This window comes from Stegastes partitus, unplaced genomic scaffold (assembly GCF_000690725.1).
Source record: "Stegastes partitus isolate 25-593 unplaced genomic scaffold, Stegastes_partitus-1.0.2 Scaffold557, whole genome shotgun sequence".
NCBI classification, from domain to species: Eukaryota; Metazoa; Chordata; class Actinopteri; family Pomacentridae; genus Stegastes; species Stegastes partitus.
This window is the reverse complement of record NW_007578288.1, coordinates 10789-32878: the sequence shown is the minus strand read 5'-3', so window position 1 is coordinate 32878 and position 22090 is coordinate 10789. Positions and strand designations below refer to the sequence as shown.

At 43.7% G+C, this 22090-nt stretch overlaps 1 pseudogene; it reads left to right on the top strand.

Moving 5' to 3' along the window:
• Positions 1 to 118: 118 nt before the first annotated feature.
• LOC103362120 (WD repeat, SAM and U-box domain-containing protein 1-like) lies at positions 119 to 21070 on the top strand (annotated as a pseudogene).
• The last annotated feature ends 1020 nt before the right edge of the window (positions 21071 to 22090 follow it).

Below are 22090 nucleotides of genomic sequence, written 5' to 3'. Positions count from 1 at the left end.
AGTGGTCACCTGAATAACCAGAATGTCTTCTGTACCTGTATCCATCAGGGCACATCAGATGATTTCACTGTAGAATAAGGAACAAAAGTACATCAGCATGTATTATTTTTAATGCTACAACAGAATATCCAGATTTTCCATTGTGTCACCTGTATGTTAAATATCTGGAGGCTCCACTCTCATCCAGTTTTAGGGGAGGAAACCGCTTTTTACGCACGAATGCGTCAATAATCAGTAAACATGTTTATTTACAGAAAAGAAAACTGAAGGTTATTAACTGTTAGATTGTTTAAGAATGAAAAAAACTCGCCTCTGAACCTTGTAACGCAACACCTCACATGACTGATAACAGATGAGAGACTTTACAGCCGCTCCGGACCAGGAAGTGGACAAACACAAGCAGCAGCAACACTTGGCACATTGGCTTCCAGTGAGAACGCCAGACACAATCAGGCTCCTCGGTGGATTATTTGAGCACTTTGCGCCACCTTGTGATCAATCCGCCGCCTCTGCCGAGCACATCTGTCACAAAATGGTGTCTTTAATTCACACTCTTCGACATCACACGGACGAGGTCAGCTGCTGCGCCTTTTCTCCGTCCCTGCTGGCGACCTGCTCCGGCGACAAAACCCTGCGCGTCTACGACACGGCGGACTTCTCGGAGCTGCCCTGCTCTCCTCTCACAGGTCACGGCTACAGGGTCCACTGCTGCCGCTTCAGCTCCTGCGGCCGCCACCTGCTCAGCTGCTCCACGGACGGACGCGTCGTGGTGTGGAGCCCGCAGACAGGTGAGGCGACCGCGGAGCTGCAGCACCCGGGCCGCAGTCCGCTCCGAGTGTGCGCACTGGCGCCGGACTCCTCCCTCCTGCTGGCCGGGGCCTGCGATGGCACCGTGGCCCTCTGGGAGTTCCCCTCCAAGACACTGCTCAGGTACAGTGTGACCCACGGCAGCAAATCAAGGCCCAGTTTCCTGCCTAGTTCCAGCCTTAAATGGACATTTTAAAGCGTTTTCCCATAAATATTTAAGCAAACCGTGAAGTGACTCCTTAGTTAATATTTATAAAGAGAGAAAGTCTGTAAATCATCCACTTTGGGGTTCGTTTTTCCTTCGGTGCATCTAAGGTGAGGAGAATAGTGATAAATGTCAGAGGTCACATCTTCAAATGTCTTGTTTTATCCCATCAGATTGCTGTGACGTGCCAACAAAGGCTGGAATCAGTTCATGTTCAGTGTGTTTCATCCTCAGATTTCTTCCTTAAAGAAAAGGCAAAATTCACAATAACTAGAATAACTAAATAACTAGAAACTGAAAAAAGTAATAATAAATAAAAATTTGCAAAATTATACTTTAGTGAAATAAGTAATTGTTTTTAAATTGTGGTTGAAAAGAATAATAATAAAAAAACAACAACACAAACTGACAAATTAGAGCACTTTGCTGATGAGGAATGAAATCCAAACACCTGTCAACAGGTGCAGAAGTCTGATTGAGAGTTACAGAAAACACTTGATGGCAGTGATTGGCTCAAAGGGTTCTTCAACAAAATGTTAGTTTACGGGTCCCATCATGCTTGTTTTTTGTTAAATATTTCTGTTGAACCACAATTCAAAAGCAATGTCATGATTTTCATACATTTTTTTCCTTCTTTAATGGGAGGATATGAATACATTTGAGGACAACTGTATCCAGCGTGAAGTACAATCTGATCAAACTTTACTTGAACAAAAAAGTTGAGACTAAAAGGTTAAATCTTGAAACTGCAGTTTAATTTTGAGCAACATCTCAGCCTTCATCAGCAGGTGGAGTCGGCGCACAACTGTCCTGGTAGTCTTTTCTCATCGATACATGATTTTTCTGTCAAAGTCACACTTTCAAACCAGTAAAAAACATTTTTAGGACCTTTTTAATGTTGCTAATTCATTGTTCTTCCCAGACACGGTTTAGAATCGTCCTAAATTCAGCATCGTCTCAGACTCGCTGATCTAATTGCCTAAATAAAGATTGGAGTGACCTCAGGACAGCTTTAATTCAGGTTTGCCTTCAGGTTACTGCTCTGTCAATAGAGACAAATGGGGCTAATGAAGGCCGGAGCAAGACAAACACAGGAGTAACCAACCTAATAGGACTGATTGAATAACAGCAAAGACAAATAACTTAAAAAGAAAACAGTTTATGAAGATTATTTTCAATTTTTATCTATTATTCCCCTGATTTCACTGAACTTGTGATATTTGTGCAGCCAGGCCTGCTGAGTGTCTCTGATTAAGACTCTGGCAGGTGGTTTAAATGAATCTCATTACACTCAGCGCAGGACTCCACAGTAGGCTGAAACAAACTGGTTCCACGGAGCTAAAGCGGGATTAATGTGTTCTAGATCACGTCCTGCTTCTTGCCTCTTTGCACACCTCCTGATAAACCTCACTGTTAACACCAAGTGCAAACCCTCGCAGATGCAACGCGGTGAGCGAGGCCAGCGTCGTGGCTTGCTGCTTCTCTCCGTGCGGCCAGATGTTCGTGACCGGCTGCACCCAAGGAGACCTCAAAATCTGGGACGTGAACGTCAGCCTGCTGCACCGCGAGAAGGACGCCCACGACCTGGGAGTCACCTGCTGCAGCTTCGCACCCCAGTTCAAAGTTGGTAAGCTGCGTTTTAAGAGTCGTCTCACTCAAACCGCAGCCTGTTTTCTCTGCAAAGGCTTCAACATATTTGTCTTTTGAGATTTTCTGCTGCAACTCCAACGCAATGGAGAGGAGTGGAAGTTTGTTTGTGGTACGAGAACTCAAATATGACTGAAATAAATTGGCTTTTGAAAATTGTTTCTCTTTGTTTATGCCATTTTAAATTGAATAGGTTTTGGTCTGTTGACTAGCAATATGTAGAAGTAATTTAACTTTTTTTTTTACTGTAATAATCTGTAGACTTATAGATTGATTTGCGAAGTTAAAGTTAAACAAATCCAACATCCTGGTTACTTAACCTGTTACAGTTTCCTTTGGCATTATTTCATCGGTATCAGTGGTTCTATTTTTGCAATTAAAGAGCCCACGTTATGCCTTTTTTCTCCGCCTTTCTTTAGTATGTAGCTGGTGTTTTTTTGCATGTAAAAGGTTTGCAAACTTAAAAAGCCTAAAGTCCACTTTAAAAGAAGTTAAAACACTTCTCCTAACCAGCCTGAAACGCCTTGTTTGAAGTCCAGGCTTTTCTTCTGTTACTTATCGACATCACTATGTCACACTTTAGCATAATGCTGAGCTAGCAGCTAGGTCTGCAGGACCTTAAAGAAAGATTCAGCATGTAGAAGCCAATAACGTAATAACGGGCCAATAACATAATAAAAGTCCTGAATCGATGTAATAACTTTTGGCCAATAACATAATAACTTACTACGTTATTGGTTCAGGACTTTAGTTACGTGATTGGCCAGTTATTACGTTATTGGCCTATTACATTTTAAAAAGTGCAAATTTATTACGTTATCTGCTGTTATTACATTTTTGGCTTCTACACAGCGGCTTCCACACCATTGTTCCCTTTCTATAGCCATGTCTCTCTCTGCTTGTACTGATAGCCCCAATTTCCACTTTAAAACCTAACGGCCAATTAATGCTTACGACGTGCGTGTGCTCAGGCTGATGAGCGGACATGCGGCTCTGTTCATGCCACACTTGGACCGAGCTGGTCTGCGCAGATGGTGAACACAGACATTTACAGAATGAACCATCTATTTAACCCGGTGTCGCTGAATGTTCCTGAGGTGTGTCGAGCACAGTGGGCGGACAGCGCAGGACTTGTGGAGGTTTTAGAACTTCCCACTGTGCTCTGTCAATGGATGGCATGTTCAAATCAAAGCACCTGCAGCCAGTGCTTCAATTACAGCTCTGGTAATGATGAGTAATGAAGGTGTGGATGGTCGAGAATCTCCTTGTACAGTCTGTCCTCATTCTATACGCTTGTTTTAAGCGCCACTTGTTTTCCTGGCACATCAGCATGCTTGTAGTGCAGACAGTTGCGGATTTGAATATATGACGAAATGTACGTCGCATGCAGATGTGGAAACCTTTAGCACTAAACCCTCACTGACATCTCCTAGTAAGTGATTGAGTGCAAAGGCTGCAAGAGCTCCAAATGATAAGAACTGAGATGGGACGGCACTTTGCAACGTCCCTATTACATTTCCTTGACGACAGCAAAAGATATGTGTCGCATTTTGTGGTTTTGGGACTTATTTCTAAACTTTCTTCACACCCAAGGCTCTTGAGGGAACGCATATTTGACATTTATCATCATGTCTTCACAGGACAAACAACTAGAGACAGTTGTGGCTATGAATCACCTCTGAGCTATGTGTTTAGACATGCGTGTAAACTACTTATTCCTTGTAAAATGTTGATTGCGCCTTTAAGTGCTTACATTTTTTTTGCTGCTGTTTGTTTGTTTTAACACTTCCGGGCTTCTCCTGGTTACCCTTGTGTTTAATGTCACCACACTGTGAGCTGGGGGTAGTTTCATCAGGCAAAGTCTGCAGAAATGTGGACTTCAAGGGAGTGTAAAGACTCGACCCATGCACCAGGCTCAAGTCCTCTCATGCTTAGTGGGAACATGTCACCGGGCCTGAGAGTTGCAGATATGTAAATAACGTTACCTTGCTTTCATTGGGAACAAACCGGACAAACCAGAGTGGACTGGACTTTTCAGTAATGAGGCCTTAAAGAGACAGGAGCTAAATGGAGTTGTTCAGACAGAAGATGAGAGGAGGTGTTGCAGCAATGTGAAAAATCATTAGTGTTTTCTTATTTAAAGCATTCTAAAAGACTCCACAATTAAACTTACAAACCTTCAAATGTGCATAATACGGGCTCTTTAGCTGCTTTTTGTGATTTAGTTGAAATGACTAATTTTCCAAAATTAACACTTTTTGATCTCCTTCCTTCTTTTTCCATCATCAAACTAAATGCTTCGTCTATCACAGTTGAATAAAAGTGATAAACATTAGCCTAGAATCAAACGTTTGGCTCCAATCAAAACACCATTCACACCAGCATAAAAGACGCTGGCACGCTTCGCAAACAGGCCGTCGGATGATATTTGTCTTCCCCCCCGTCTATTAGACTCAGTCGAGCATGAACGTTGAGAAAGACGAGATGCGGCTTCTCTCTTTTTTGTTCTGCAGATGGCTGCTGTGTGGAGTTTCGACTGGCCTCCTGCGGACAGGACAGCCAGCTGAAAATATGGATTGTTTCCCAGCGTGAAGGAGCAGGTAGGCCGACCCCTTTGCCCGCTTCCTCAACCGAGTGCTCCCTCACCCCGTTGCCCACGAGGGAGGGAGGGGAGAGAGAGAGAGAGAGAGAGAGAGAGAGAGAGAGAGAGGGGGGAGTCTGCTGCCGGCTTCAACCTTGAAATCTCTCTGCAGAATAGAAGAATTTTATTAGAGTGGAGTAAATCAGCTGCAGACTGACTCATTAATAATGGATCACTTTAAGACATTCTGCTGAAATGCAGCAGAGGACAGTGTGTGTGTGTGTGTGTGTGTGTGTGTGTGTGTGTGTGTGTGTGTGTGTGTGTGAGAGTGTGTGTGTGAGAGTGTGTGTGAGTGAGGAGAGGAGTTGGAAGGAAATCAGGTGCATACATCCACTGTGACATTTATCTCTTGTACAACCGACGGCAGAACAAGAACATCTCGTGTACGTCCATAGGTTGTGTAACCGGGCTCCAGACTGTATTTTATCGTTTGTGTGCCATGTTGTTAGGTCCTAAAGATGTGTTGCCGTGGTAACAGCTGTTTCTGGGGAGGAATTGATGTGTCCCACATGGTGACCCGAGTCCATGGAGACCTTCTTTTTTTTTTTTCTTTTCTTTTTCAAATCTCTGAGCAGCCTGCAGAAGGACGCGGAACAATGTCTGTCCTCGTTTGGTTTCTTTAGAATGCGGCTGTTCAGATGTGAAGGAGCTCCAGTTTGTGAAAAATGTGCATTTATCTTGTCTTGGCCAGAGAGGAATGCATGCTTGAACCTCTCTGCTACTATTTTATGAAAAGGAGACTCGAGTGTAGGTGATTCAGGGAGGCGAGGGGCCAGTTTGAAAGCCTGAATTGCCATCTATGGAATATTTTCTAGCCTCTGTTTACTTTAAGTCCTATATCTTCACGGCTCAGTATTACAGCAGATGCTCATACTCTTCATCTCGATGGTCGCTCTGTGGGTTAAGCCTTTTAATATTGTCAGTTTTGAAGTGTGTCCCGACGCGACACCTCCCATCCGCACATCACAATTACTGTTTTTTTTCCTTCCCCTTGCATGCTGCACTGATACTCGGCACATCAATCATGAATATGTATGGGAATAACAAATTAGCCTCCCACTCAAAACAGCGTTTTAGCTCCTAATGGAGAAGAGGGGAGGTTTCATTTAAATGCAGCCGATAATACAAACGCCGTTACGGACCAATTAGTCGGCACCTAAAGTGAACGCACGGGGGTACGTGTTAAGTTTTAGTGGCACAAATAAAATCTTGCTTCCGAGCAGCTGTCAGCAGGTGGCACAGCAGCAAGAGAAAAGAGAATCACTGTTTAATGGAAAACCTGAGAAGGTGATATTGTAGTATTTTTGCTCAGCCGCAGGGGTCCACAGCAGGTCTAATACAGCCACAACTTTTTACTTTGCCATAACCTTACCTGTGTTTGTGTGTTCGCTGACCCTCAGCCTGCGTCATGACGCTGCTTCACTCCCTCACCGGCCAGTCGGCTCCGGTTCTGTCCTGCGCCTTCTCCTCTGACGGAGACTCGGTCGTCTCGGGGTAAGACACTCAAACGTTCCTCACATCTGTAAGCAGAACTAATAAACATCTCCCCCGCTTCAGCAATATTGATTTTTTTTGTGCCTGTCAGGTCATGTTTTATAATGTCATTTGTTTTTATTATTTGCGGCGGAATGATTTGCTCATTTGGGACGAATTAAGTTTAAATTAATCTCTCCTACATGTTTAAAGGCTCGTTTTTTTTTTTTTTCTCTCTGAGCTGTAAACAGCAGATGCCACTGCTGAGCACTGATCCTGCTGTTCTCTCAGTCGGCCACAGGAGGAGTGCATTTTGTTATTTTATAGCTTCTGTTGGGTCCTTCTGCTGCTCCTGGCTTAAATTCAAACATTCTGAAGGTTAATCTGTGCGTTTTTTTTATGCTACGGTTTGTTTTTTTTGACCAGAATCAGTTTTTTTTTAACCATTCCATCATGGAAATGCATGCATATGGATTCTGCAAAAGTTGACTTTATTTACTCTAATTATTCAACAGCTCAGTGGATAAAAGTGTTGCAATATATGATGCGGTAAGTGAAACACAAACACTCTCACGAAATGGATTTTTTTTTTTCTTTCTGTGTGCTGCTTCAGTTAACTGCAGCCGAGTGGATTTCTAAACAGTAATTCACAGCCTCTGTAAACACAGATGCCAAACATTCCCGTTTTGTCACTGTTTGTTTGTGCTTTGTTTACAGAACCTGGGAACCCTGCTCCACACTTTGAAACAACATGACAGGTAAATGACCTGACCTCCCGCCGCCATGCAATCTCTGCAGCCATCAGGCCAACAGCAGAGCGGGAGTCCCCAGTGTTTCAGATCAAATCGTGTGATTTTTGCTTGATTAGCTTTTCCCAGAAGCGCTGGGTGCAGTGATGCAACAGTATATTCTCCAGCGCTGCTTTCTGCACAGTCATTGATGTGGCACCACGGGTAAGAACCAGCAGAGCGCTTTGAAGTGCTTGAAAGGATTTAAGATGCTGTGCCATCTAAGACTGGAACCTGACTTTTAAGGCCGATCTCTTCCTGTGCTGGTTTCGGTCTGTCGTACGCCCCCCTTCACACTCCTCCTTCCTCGCAGGTATGTGACTGCCGTCGCCGTGTCTCCCACCTTTCCTTGGATCGCCACCGGCTCCATGGACCGGTCGGTAAACGTGTGGAGAATTGGAGATGGAGACGGGATAACGGGTAAATACCCAGCAGAGAATTGTTTAGCTTGGCGCCAATAAAAGCACAATCACTCAACTTTTTTTAAAAAAACAGACAGTTAGCAGTGCTATGAAGCCCAGAAGCCATTTGCAGCGCCAAAGCCTCCCTAAAGTGTGTTTTGGGAGATATCCAGCCCGGAGAAGCTCCTATTACATGTGTATTGCTGTCTGGCTGAGGAATTGTGATAGATGTTTATTAGTGCAGCAGGGCAAACTACCACTGAGCCTCTGAGAGCCGTTGTTATGAAGGTGAATGCTCCTTAAAACAAAAACCAAAAAAGAAAAAAAACTGTTCCAAGCCAACATGAAAGAAAACATTTGGAATACTAAATGAAAAGGTGCAATCGTCGACATCTGGAGGCCTTGAAGCTTCACGAGCACGGCTCCCATCAGGTTGATGTTGACAAAGCAAATTCCATCTGCATGAAGATCGGCCTTTATTATGCCTCCACCTCATTCTCTCTCTCTCTGGCTCCCCTTTAATCTTGTTTCTTTCTCTCTTTTCACACATTAAACCTATTCTCTTTTATGTTTTTCTGCAGCAGCCGAATCAAAGCAGACAGCGTGCCAAGGTAAATAAATGCATCTCTCTGTTTTGCCCTCAGAAATCTTCAGTTACTCACAGTTACTCTTTGAGCTTAAACCAAGGCTGTTTTGTTTTACTGCTTCATGCCAATGATTCACATATCAGTGTCTCGTACGGGCGTTTAGATGATTTACTGTGCGGATCGACCGAAAACAGCTTCTCTATTGTTGTTTTGCGCTGTTTTCTCTTTTTGTTTGTGATGGAAGGCTTTTCTTCAGATTGTGTTTGTCAGGCGTGCGTGCCGCGTCTTGCATTGTGTAACCTAAATCAGGTGTAGCGAATGAGGATCCAAAACAATGAATTAAAATGAAATGACGACTGTCTGGCATGAAAGGATAAGGCTGGCATTATTCAGTATTTCTCTTAATGACAGCAAATCCCATGAAAAGACCAAGAATGTGTTGGTCCGTCTTTTCAGATCTTTCTTAAGCCTGTTCAATTCTCCTGAGTTCTAAAAAATATATAGTCAACAGTTTTGCAGGAGGCTCACTAATTTCCTTAAACAAATAGGCTCTGTGGTGTTTAGTCATGCTATGCACAAACATCTCCCGCCATGAAATTTGGTGCAGATACAACTCTTCTCGAGATTTAGAGCAAAAACACTGCAAATATCTGCAAAACTAATGACAGTCCCATCAGCCTCCCACTGTGGAGTTGGTGCTAATTTGCAAATGTTATGGATGCTGATGTTCTCAGATGGTGAACAGTGTAAACAGTAGATGTGCTAAACATTATGTTAGTTGTAGCTTCCCAAAACATTTTTATTTGTACAGGTATAGCAGGTGTGATTATCCATCCATCCATTATCTATACACCACTTAATCCTCACTGGGGTCACAGGGGGGCTGGAGTCTATCCCAGCTGACTCAGGGTGAAGGCAGGGGACACCCTGGACAGGTCACCAGTCTATCACAGGGCTACACTTAGAGACAGACAACCAAGCACACTCACATTCACACCTACGGACAATTTAGAATCACCAATTAACCTCAACATGTTTTTGGACTGTGGGAGGAAGCCGGAGAACCCAGAGAGAACCCACGCTGCATGGGGAGAACATACAAACTCCACGGGCGTCCTAACCAGGACACGAACCGGGGATATTCTAGCTGCGAGGCGACAGTGCTAACCACCGAGCCACCGTGCAGCCCAGGTTTGATAAATAAGTTAAACTTGATTTATGAGGGACGCAAAAAGGCACAATATTATTAATACACAGGACTTAAAAAATAAAAAGATAAAATTTTCTGCCTCCATGTCTGAAAAATGAAGTGACTTAAACGTGCATTCTTTCTACCGACCAGCAGGGGGCGACTCATCTGAGCTAGATTGTATAGAAGTATAAGAAAATGACAATTTCTCACTTGATTTGCTACCTCACCAAACACTTTCCTAATTAGTTTATGGTCTCTATTGCTAGTTTCTTCAATGAAGTGAAGTGTTCATTTTGTAAATTAAGGTTCCATTTAGAGGAAAATGCACAGTAAAGCAGGGTTTGTTTTACGACGGGGCTGCCTTGTGATTGACAGGTTGCTGCTTTATCACTATGGATACTGTCATTGATTTGTCAGTCAGATCTACCCCACGCTCACCACATTTATTTTATGTATTACATTGTGGGAGAACAGTATCGTCCATATGCAGAGTGCATTCTACTGGTTTCAAGTAAACTTGCTGCTTCTTGATTTGCGTCACACGTGCATGACTGATAACTCCTTCCCTCTGCTGTTAGGGCCGGACATGTCAGCCTGCTACCACTGTCATTGCGGTTTAAATTCTACCCAGCAACAGCCTCACTGAGGTCTGATCAACTAGAGTGATCCCTCCATTCTGTAATAAGTGTCAGTAGACATCTTTGATTTTTGGCCAGAGTTGGCGCCAACTTTTTTTGTTTTCTACTTGAGCGCTGCTTCTCCATGTTTAGTTTAGACTGTGAGGACAGTAAGCAAATCTGGTCTGAAGGATCAGGATGGGTCAGACTGTAGCAACAGATCAGAAATGTAGTTTAATCCTGAAACATGCAGTGCTTTACAAGCCCAGAGTAATAGTTTAAAATTTAACTATAACAGGAGTAATTAGTGGGTCTGTCTGCGTTTGGATATTTTCAGCTACAAATTAATTCGCCTTAAACATGCTGGTGAGCGTTTACAGCAGCAGGATGATGTATGTGGAGCTGAAAATAATTTTGTGCTAATGTTTATGGAAATGAGGGACCATGTCATCCAGTGCAAACAGTTGTGTTTTTATAGTTTTTGGCCAATCGTGAGGCTCATGGCACAGAGAAATGTGTCATCGGGTTTTAGCTGCACAGGCAAAACTTATTAGTGGGATCAGTTCATTGTTGGTTTTGGTCTTTTCATGGAATTTGTTGACAATAAGAAAAATAGACTACCACCAGCCTTATCCTTTAAGCTATAAAGCATTGAGATGTTAAGAAGGGCTTCATATGTGCATCTGTCCAAGTAATTAAACACTGCAGTCTGAGCTGTCCCAGACTGCCGTGAAGCGCTGAGGTTTTCATGCTTTTGGCACAGTGTTTCCATGACTCAGCCTCCTAGACTGAGAGACTCCAGACGCTATCAGCCAGGGCTGCAGAAAGGAGGTGGTGTTACCCTGCTCACTGTTGTGCCGACCAATAAGTGAATATTTCCACTGAGTCTGAAGTTGCCTGGGGCAGCAAGTTTTACTCATGCAAAAAAAAAGACAGATTATATCTCATAAGTCCTTTTTCATTTTGACTCGTCACAGTTGGGGAATCTCAGGTATATTAATGATGGCTGCATTCCACGTACAGGTGGTCCTGCTTTTGGCGTACACTTACAGCTACTCGGGTACTGTGCAACAGTCAGAACCACTGGATGTCGCCAAAGCACCGGCATCTCAGACCAAAACTAATTGGCCACATTTCCCCCTGTCCCTTCAGTTACATTTACACCAAGAAAGGTTGCATACACAGTCAATAAAAAAATAATAATCCAGCCACAACCAATGGCCAATGCTAGCATCGCTAAATACACTGAATCCATTTCAGAGCAGACCCACATGTGGAAACAGACACACAAAGACCGGAGCACAAGAGACACGAGAATAGAAGGAGTAGCAGCCGTTAAACACTAGTAGAGACTTGCACTGAGTTAAAATGAAAACCAGTCCAGATAAGTACAATATATTGTATTGACTAGTTAAAAGCTAGACTGTAGTTTTGCTTTTCCAGTGCATGTAGGAATTGAATCGTGGTTTGTTTATAAAGGCGAGGAGGGTCAATGCTTTGAAAGGAAAGGATTACATGCACTAGCCGTTTTGTTTTTTTTTTGTTTGTTTGTTTGTTTGTTTAAAAAGGCTTGTTTAAAATCTTGACTAGAGTTCACCAGGTTCTTTGGTCTGATGGAACCAAAGTTGAGTTTTTGTCCGTCACACTAGACACCAAAGACCGCCCACACCCCCCTGTGAAGCATGGTGGTGGCAGCATCATGACGTGGGAATGCTCCTCGACAGCAGGTCCTGTAAGGCCTGTAAAAGTAAAGAGTAAAATGAATGCAGCAAAGCATAATGAAATCCTGGAGGAAACCTGATGCAGTCTGCAGGAGAACTGTGACCTGGGAGAAGATTTGTTTTCCAGCAAGACTGAAACAGAAAAGATTTAAAGATAACAAGATGAACATTCTGGAGTGGTGGAGTCAGAGCCCAGAACTCAATCCAATTTACAGTTTGTGGCTGGACTCGAACAGGGCTGTTTACTCACTATCCTCTTGCAACCTGATGGAGCTTGAGCAGTTTTGTAGAGAAGAATGGGGTAAAATTGCAGAGTCAAGATGTGCAAGGCTGATTGAGATCTATTCACACAGGCTCAATGCTGGAGTTGTGACCAAAGGTGCATCTTTGTCACTTATTTTATGCTTGATGCTTTTAATTCATTGGCATCACTGTGGAGAAAGTGTTGACCCGAAACAGTCTTTTTGTAAATTCAGAATATTATATTGAGCATGACTCAGTGTTGAAAAGCAATGAGAGGAGAAAACTTTTTATAGCCACTCTTTATTGTTACACAGAGCAGCAAACAACTTCCTGCTATTTATGTTGAGAATCTTGTGAATGATGGCGGCTCACTTCCAATAAAAGCGCGTTTAATGCAACTGAGCCGTCATTACTCTCCACCTGTGCTTTTCCTGGTGCGACGAGTCACAATATCCGCTTTGAACAAGGTCCATGGAAGCATTCACTCTCCAAGACCGAGTCGTGACAGTCAACAATCCCACACAAAGAACAGCGACTCATAATCAGAGACGCCAGCTTCTTTAGAAACCGAAGCCTCACTGGATGAACATCAAACGTGTTTTCAGGGAGCAGAATGTTAGGAAAATGTGAGCCGACGGTTATTTCTTTCAGGCTGGCCGAGGTAGCAAGGGGTGAGGGGCAAACCTAATGGGTAGTTAGTGTGGTAATGAACTGCACCTCCCGGCCCTCGGGGTCATCCTTCACAAGGCTAATGATCAGCGATGGGAACCAGGAGGCTGCTGTGAGGTATCAGCGGCCGACACACAACACAACGGGCCGCCTCGCGTGATAAATGACGGCCGCCGTCTTGCGCAGAGCGTCGTGAAGGTTGATGAGCTGCATGCTGGCAGTCAGAAATAACACAAGCCCTGGTTTGATTTTCTCCTCATTCGGTGGATCACGTGTTGAGGTCAGGTGTGTAGTTGGATTACTCATGTTGTGGGGACGTAAATCTGTTTGTACAGTCGCGTTGTGGGGACCGGCCTCTCTTATGGGGACAATAAACAAGGCCTCATAAATTACTAAATTATAGCATGAAGTCTTGGTTTAAGGTTAGCGTAATGTCAATGTGCTCTGAAGTCATGGAAACACAACTCTGTGTGTGTGTGTGTGTGTGTGGGCACACATGAAAGTAATTATCACTCCCATATTACCGCAGAGGGAGTGTGTCCTTTTCTGCGGAGTGTGAGGGAAAACTGTTTGCAACTGATAGGTTTTGTAGCAGGAGACGGAGGCGCGCAGTCATAACCGAGCACTTCCTCCCTTCCTGTTTTGTGTGTTTTCGCAGGAAACAAGTTGCCGGGTCACTCCAGGCTGCTGCCCGCCGATTGGTCCGAGGAGGATGTGCAGACTTGGTTGAGCGAGGAAGGACTGGAGGAGCTCGTCAATATCTTTAAAGCCAACAACATCGACGGACCAGAGCTTATCCAGCTGAACAAGGAAACAGCAGCCGAGATGGGAATCGGTGAGGACGGAATATAAAACAGTCACGTACATCGGTGCACAATACACACACACACACACACACACACACACACACACACACACACACACTCTCTCTCTCTCTCTCTCTCTCTCACGGGCACATTGGGATTCAGTGTTTTTGTGGGGATTTACGCTCTGATCCTAAAACATGACAAGACTGAATTGGAAAGCATGATATAAGCTGCTTTCATCGATGCTCTGATTTATTTTTGTATTTTTTTTTCCCCCCTTCCGCAACTCCTGCCAAACAGCGATCTGATTTAGGGACGTGAATTTCTGTCTGCTTATACAATCACAAATCACGCCGCGAGGACAGCACCCCGCAGGATGGCCTTTACCTCTCGAACGGTGATAATCCCTCTCACAATAAGATTAGTCCACTCACGGACGTCCAAGGTCACAGTGTGGAAAGTGTGGAGCCGGGAAAACCTGTAGTAGAAGCAACAACGGCACAGTACAGGAGCGAATGTTTGTCCAAGTGTCATTATCCCCCCACTAAAGCCGTCCTAAAGTGAGTTTAACGTTTGTGGCTAATTCATGCGGACACTGATGCCGCTCTGTCTGCGAAGGCCGACTTCACCGCAACGAGTCATTTCTACATCTGGGCCTTTGTGCGAATTAAACAAATAAGATTTAATGTGTTAATTAGTGAGCTTTAGAGGAGCTTGTTAGTGGGTTTTATTACATCCGGATAGATCACCGTTGTGGCTGCTCCTGATGAGGTTTTCTGTTCAGAGTTTGGGCACCATGTCTCTCCTCACCGTACTCTCTGTAGATTCTCAGCTGAAGGGACTCGTTCTATCTGCAAACCTGTTGAACCGTGCGTCCGTGATTCCACCGAACGGAGCCGAGCAGTTAGAGAAGCATGAACTGCATGTGTCACATCGCCACGAGAGCTTTAATTCATTCAGCTGGTGATGCAGAAAATGCACAAATATGTTTTTAAGCTTGGTCCTGATTTGCTGCTGTCGTAGCAACAGAAGACAGATTAGAAAGCTGATCGGTACCTTGGCGTTTATCACAGAGGATGTTCAATCAATAACATCAGTTTTATTCTGAATTAAACCAAAGTGATTTCCACATATCACGCGTGTTTGAACATGTTCGAATACCTGAAATTAAAGGTTTGAGCGCTCTAATGGGCGGCTGTCATGTTAGAAACAAGCATTCTTCTTCTTACTTGCAGGATTTTTTTCCTTCAAAATGGAGCGCCATAAAGAATAAAACACTATATATAACAACCTGTTCCTCCTCAGCGAAGTAGGCGGCACGCAATCAGTCCATTGTGAGAGGATAAAGAGTCAGATAATGCGCCAAGTGCCCTCTTTAACAGAAGAGAGCCCGATGGAGGAAATAATAACCATGATACCCGTCATCTCTGACTGAGGTTTTAGGTTTTGCCCGGCAGGCTTACACAAAGAACTACGAGGCAGGTTGAGCGCACCCTGGATGTGTTTTCGGTATCTGGCTTCACTAAGCCTAATAACCACATTAAGTGGTCACATGAGGCTGGTTATCGAGTCAATAAGCCTGCCATGTGAAAGAAGCCACGTCGGTCCCAAAAGACAAATCAAACGTGGACAGAGCTGCATGTTTTCCCCAAAAGAACAATAAACTGTACTCCTGAACCACTATGAAGAGTTTTCACACATAATGTTGCTGCTGCAGTCAAGAAACCAACGTAATGCGTAATTAATAAATGACCGTCCCGTTATGTGTACGCTGCTCAGATCTGAGTTTCTTACTCAAGATTCAATATTCAGTTTAATTATCATCACACACCACATCGTTGTACAATGAAATTACAGATGTATTCCCTTTATGCTGCTCACCACAAACATTATTTGAAGAATAAATAACGAAGCAATAAAAATAGAACCCTTTCACAGTGAAGCGGAGTTCAGCAATCTCACATTCAGTCTCATTCCTTCAGACAGTTTTTATTCTTTCAGTGTTTTGGGAGCAAATAAAGTTCTAATATAAAAACATCATTCAAACCGATAAGTAGACTTACCGCAGATCTTAAGGTCAACAAGCAGACTCTAAGGCTTTAGTCGGTTTCTGTTTTTAGGATTATATCACTCTACAAAGACGGATGAAACAATGAGATGTCTTTGAAAAAAACTTATAAAACTCTTCCCCGCTCTCTGCACTGAGCCCCACGGGATCCTCTGGGGATGGTGATGCTATTTTTCAACAAAAGTGAATGTTTAGTAGGTGCTGTTCATGTATTTTGAACTGTTTTCTTGAGCATATAATTCTCCAGAGCAGGTTAGAAGCAGACCCTGGAGTTACACCTGAAGTTACCTCGTTACACCTACAGTCACACGTATTCATAGTTACTGAAATCAGCTGAAATTGACAAAAGTTAGAATAAATAAAAAATTTTATGAAAATCATGGCATTGCTTTTGAATTGTGCTTCAACAGAAATATTAAAAACAAAAAAACAAGCATGATGGGACTCGTAAACTAATATTTTGTTGAACAAATGCTCTAATTTGTCTGGGACAGTTTTTTTTGTTTGTTTTTTTTTTAATTATTCTTTTCAACCACAATTCAAAATCAATGTCTTATTTCACTCAGTTATAATTTAGCAAATTTTTATTTATTATTACTTTGTTCAGTTTCTAGTTATTCGAGGGACTATTGTGAATTTTGCCTTTTCTTTAATGGAAGAATAAATCTGAGGACGACTGTGGCCTCTGGTTGGTCACATCTTACTGCACATTAAAACCTCTGTAGAGCTTTCCAGCCAGTATTTGAGCAAAGCACATCTTGGATTCTTCTTGAAAACGCACAGTTTTGAGAGGACTTTAGACGACAGTTTGCATGCAGCGTGAATGCCCAGAAGAGCTGTCTGTAGCCTAATTACGAGTACTTTGTGTGCCGACTGTAATCACTTAACTGGCTGCATCACAATCCCACCCTTAATCACGGTAACAACGCCCTTTTGGCTGTTGTTGTGTTTGCTTTAATTGGACAGCAGTAGACACAGTTTAAAAAAAAAAAAAAAGGAGCAGTAACAGTAAAGCCAACTTTCCCTCCTGCATGCTGCTCAGCAATGCAAAGCATGTCTCATGTCTTTTCCATGTGTTTAGTATGGAGGACAGCTCTCGTCATTACCACAGAATGAGGGCCGAGGAAACACCAGATTGCCACATTTCCTGTCCCTTTTTGCGTTGTGCACCCGACAACTCTCCTCCTCCATGCATGCTGTTTGTGTAAATGCGCGCACATACATAGACACGCGCTCGCCGACACATACCGGAGACACACACACCGAGCAAATTAGATTCCAGCGCATTTTACTTGATGAAATATTCATGAATCTTTGAGTAAGGGGCAGGAAGGGAGAAAAAAAAGTTCCTCTCCGATATAATTCGGCGTATCTCTGCGGAGACGGCCTCATTCTGCACTTTTATTGGAGCGTTGCATCAAATTATCAATCTAAATGTAAAGTGGACAGTATAGTACTAATAGCTTGTGTCACCATGAAAAAAGATGTGGGAACTTATGGAAATCATAAAGGCAGCATTAGCCTGTTAAGTGCAGCTTTTCCACCCTGGAGGCGTTTATTGGATGAATCAGAGGACTTGATGGGTTCAGCGGGGTTTCATCCAGAGACGGCATCTTGATCGAAAGGTGTCATTTCTCCACCACGATCTACTTCCTCTGTCGGCAGAGCGTCGCCGCCGCCGCTGCGTGGGACTGTTTTATTTTTACATTTGAATGCAGCATTTTCAAGGCTCCAGGTTTTATGGTAGCAGGGAGCCGCGGTCTCAGCGATGTGCATTTGAATGCTGTCCTCGCTCCACCTCTACTTCTTGCTCTCTAAATGAGGACAAAATTAGGACAGTCTCACAGTTTTTTTTTTTTTTTCCTTTGCTGCAGTGTGCACAAGTATCCGGCCCCCTGTGGACAGGAGCTGATTGTTAAGATCTCCTGTTTGTCGGAGGCTGATTGTGTCCCATAAACAGATGAAAAAAAAAAATCCTCAGAACATGACCCCAATAAATCACGACATTTAGGAGGAAGTGTAGTTTCATCACATGCTTCAAATATCTTCCTTTTTGCTCCGCTTTCTCCACATCCAGAGTCGGTATTAAGCATCTTTGGCACATATGAATCAATAATGAACCTCGGTGCAGCTCAGAAACTCTCTTTTTTATCCACTTATCCAGGGTTGAAGCTACCTTTGAGGACACTAAGGTCATGGTATTTCTTCTGAGAAGAAGTCAGAATAGGTGAATATTTTATAGGCTTCTTTTTTTTCTCCAGATCTTTTAAACTTGCTGTATTTTGACCAGTCTCGGGTCAGCATATAAATGAAGGAAGGATCATTTGCCCAGCAGATGTTCATACCTGGCTGTGTGCCGAATTGATTGGTGCTGAAAACCATCTGCAAATCGGGTATTTGGGAATTGTGGGATAAACGATTAGATTTTAATTTTTAGGTTGAGGAACTTTAATGATTTTTTTTTAGACGTAGGAGTCCTTAACATCCTCTTTGTGGCTCTTCCTGTTCCTTCAGTGTGTTCTATAGCTGCTCATTAGTGCATTTAAAGACCAAATAGTTATTCTGTCCCACAGAAAACGTTTGAAGTCCGAGCGTTTCTGCCTTTACTTAATTGCGTCACCATGCGGTACATTTGCATTTTGCCTGCCTAGCAGCTCGTTCGGCACGCCCTCAGACGATGACTGAGCAGCTTCTGTTCAGTCCGTCATTATTTCATCACTTGAGCCACTTCTGCAAGGTCTCTTTGGTCCCCCTCGGCTTTTTTTATGTTTCCATTGAAGTGTAGGATTGGAGTGCTCCAGAATGATGAAAAATAGAGAACGTAGCTGCACTCAGAGCGATGCACGTTTTTGTTAGACTAAAAGGTTAATTCTAAGATGGCGACATTAGTGATAAAGACGACTGCTGCTTGACAAGAAAAATGGCGCTTGGTGGCGTCTCTGAGTTCAACCGTTCAGCCACGCAAGTTGTTCAGGGGAACCTACACAGGAGTACATGCAGTTCTGAAGGTTCTACGGGGCGGTTCTTGTTGTCAGAATGCACAGAACCTTTTAGGCAGCACTAAAATGCCTTTTTAAAAACTATTTAAAGCAGACTGGGATTTTCAGGAAGGAGTCCTGAAAGAGGCAGCAGCTAAAACGGAGCGTTTCAGAGAGACTGTTAGAAGAGGTGTTACAGCAGTGAACAGTATGAGGGGAAAATTAGGTGTTTTTTGAACATTAAAACATATAAACGTCTTCACGTAAACCCCCAAAATACAATCACAAAACTGAAAATATGCACAATATGCACTCTTTAACATATTGCTTTAAAAACCACTGGTTCATATTAAAATGCAAATAGATAAAGACAGACCTCTGTTTTGGGAATTAGAAATGAACAGACACTATAGATGAATATAACTGAAGAAATACATCCATCCATGATCTACACACCACTTAATCCTCACTAGGGTCATGGGGGGCTGGAGTCTATCCCAGCTGACTCAGGGTGAAGGCAGGGGACACCCTGGACAGGTCACCAGTCTATCACAGGGCTACACTTAGAGACAGACAACTAAGCACACTCACATTCACACCTACGGATAATTTAGAATTAACCTTAACGTGTTTTTGGACTGTGTGGGAGGAAGCCGGAGAACCCGGAGAGAACCCATGCTGCATGGGGAGAATATGCAAACTCCACGCAGAAAGATCGTGAACCGGCGACCTTCTCGCTGCGAGGCAACGGTGCTAACCACTGCTCCATCCTGCAGCTCTTGAACATATTGCTTTAAAACCCATTGGTTCATATTAAAATGCAAATAGATAAAGACAGACCTCTGTTTTGGGAATTAGAAATGAACGGACACTCCAGATGAATATAACAGAAGAAACACAATGTTTAGAAAACATCAAATATTTTACACAGGTCAGATTATATTCTGAAACCGTCTACAGCCCATCCTACCAATCACTGAGCTCTACCTTCTGTCTGCAGTGTGAACCCAGTCGACTGTTTGCCCCTTTGTGGTGTTTGGATCGTAGAAATAGAGGTGAAATAGATGGAAATTGTGTGATAAGGAGGGATTATCTTGTTTTTTTTTGTTTGTTTTCACTGCACCTAACAAAATCCCCTGGACATGAAAATGCAAGACAGAAAAAAAAAACGTCACCACAGCTGCTGTGGCTGTCTGAACCAAACCTGCACGTCCATAACGCTGCCATTATCCACAGACACACCACTAATCATGCATAGGTCGTCCCTCCATTTGAGCTGCTGCTGAAATTTGCAGCTGATGACAAAGTGAAACGGTGCTGTCAGTGGGCAGAGACGTGCAGCTGTGTGCAGAGCGATCCTCCTCTTTTGGACCCGCTGGAGTTTTAATCTCCAGCAGAATAATGAGATGTTAAGTTGGCTGAGTTGCGAGGCCATCATCACACAGCAAGGTGTCTCTCTCTTTGTGTCCCGGCGCCGATTAATCGGAAGCAGGGTCCAGATTTATTCACGCTTTTGTTTTATCTGCGAGACCAGAGAGGACGAAGTCAGATTGCGCAGCGCCCCCCCTGCTTCACTGATTCAGTTTCACCGAAAATAGAGTTGAATACCGTTCACATGAGGCAGATCTGAGTTGGTCTGCAGCGATGAAGCAACGACGCTGTAACTAAAAATGGTGATTAATGAGATGTTGCATTGCATTTGATGTGATTCACCAGGCAGGCTGAACAGAACCCTGACAAGCGTGCTGATTTTTCAGAGTCCGTGGGCCTCCGTGGTCGTCTCCTGAGGAAAATCGAGGCCCTGATGGCGGAGCAGAGCGGCTCAGAGGCCCCCGATGAATTTCTGTGTCCAATCACCAGAGAGCTGATGAAGGATCCGGTCATCGCTGCAGGTTAGTCGGAGAGCAAATGTTGAAGAACGCTGACGTCTCAAACTGAGTCAGAGGCGGTTTGTTTCCACGTCCTCTGCATCGTCTCAGTGTATACACCAACACGGTGCATCTGCTCCACAGATGGGTATTCCTATGAGCGAGAATGCATCGAGAGCTGGATCCGAGGCAAAAACAAAACCAGCCCGATGACCAACCTGCCCCTCCAGACGACACTCCTCACCCCCAACAGATCTCTGAAGACGGCGATAACACGATGGAAGTCGAGCCAGTAGAGAGCAGCTCGTCTGTCAGAACTGAACATTTATTTTATGATTAAACAGTAACCTGATAAGTTATTACCGTTTTATTCTGGGCGCCGCTCGCTCACATAGTTCTGTTCGGCCGAACGTTTGCACACCAGCCGAACACGAGGTGATGCCTTATTTGTAAAGAGGACACTTCATTAGGAGAATCCCGCATTAGACTGAGGTTCTGCTGCTGCAGTGTTACTCGGTGTGACGTGACGAGCAGCTTATGGTGGTTAATCCGTTTTCCAGGAAGCTGCAGCATAAATTGAAAAACACACTTCAGATAAAGCAGAAATCCTACAGTTATAACGAGCTTATTACTGCCCCCGAGGCTGGATGGCAGAAAACACACACTGGTGCTTGAACTGTCGAAGTTGCAGTGGGTGTCCAACACGTGGCAACAGTGAGCCCCCTAAACTCAGAAAACTAACCAGTGACACAAAGAGATTTTCAGCTCTGATCTCTTCATTAAAGGGTAGAAGCTCGTCTTCTACTGGACACGTGATGGTCTTCCAGGCAGAAGTGACACCATCCTGAGTGCTCGGCTAATTCTAGCTCATTTTAGAAAGACATGACTGTGTAACCGAGTTATTTCAGCGGTATTATTGAGAAGTAAACGCTCTGGAAGAAATGAGTGGAAATCGTGTAATTACCCTTAAATTACCGTTTGTGGCCACAGCGGCAAAACTTAAGTCTCATATTATTGATCCGTTGCATCAGTTTTAAGCGTAAACAGCTGCGTGTTACACGTTTACACTCCTGTCGCGTGTTTGATGACGGTCGTTCTCCTAAAAATCTGCAGAGCGGAACTTTTCTCTCCCGTCTGGCAATGAGAGTAATTACACAAACGCTGTCGTTGCGCGCCTATGACACATCCCTCGCTGTCAACTCCTTTTTTTAGACGATTCTTTCCTCTGAATGTGATGTTTTTTAAAAAAAAATTGAGCATTTTCTTGGATGCTTCCTACCTTTTTCCCACCACAGGCTCCACCATACTGCTAGTTGCTCTGGAAAACCAGTCATGACTAGTCAACATAAAACCCATCGCTACGGGACACCAGATTCAAA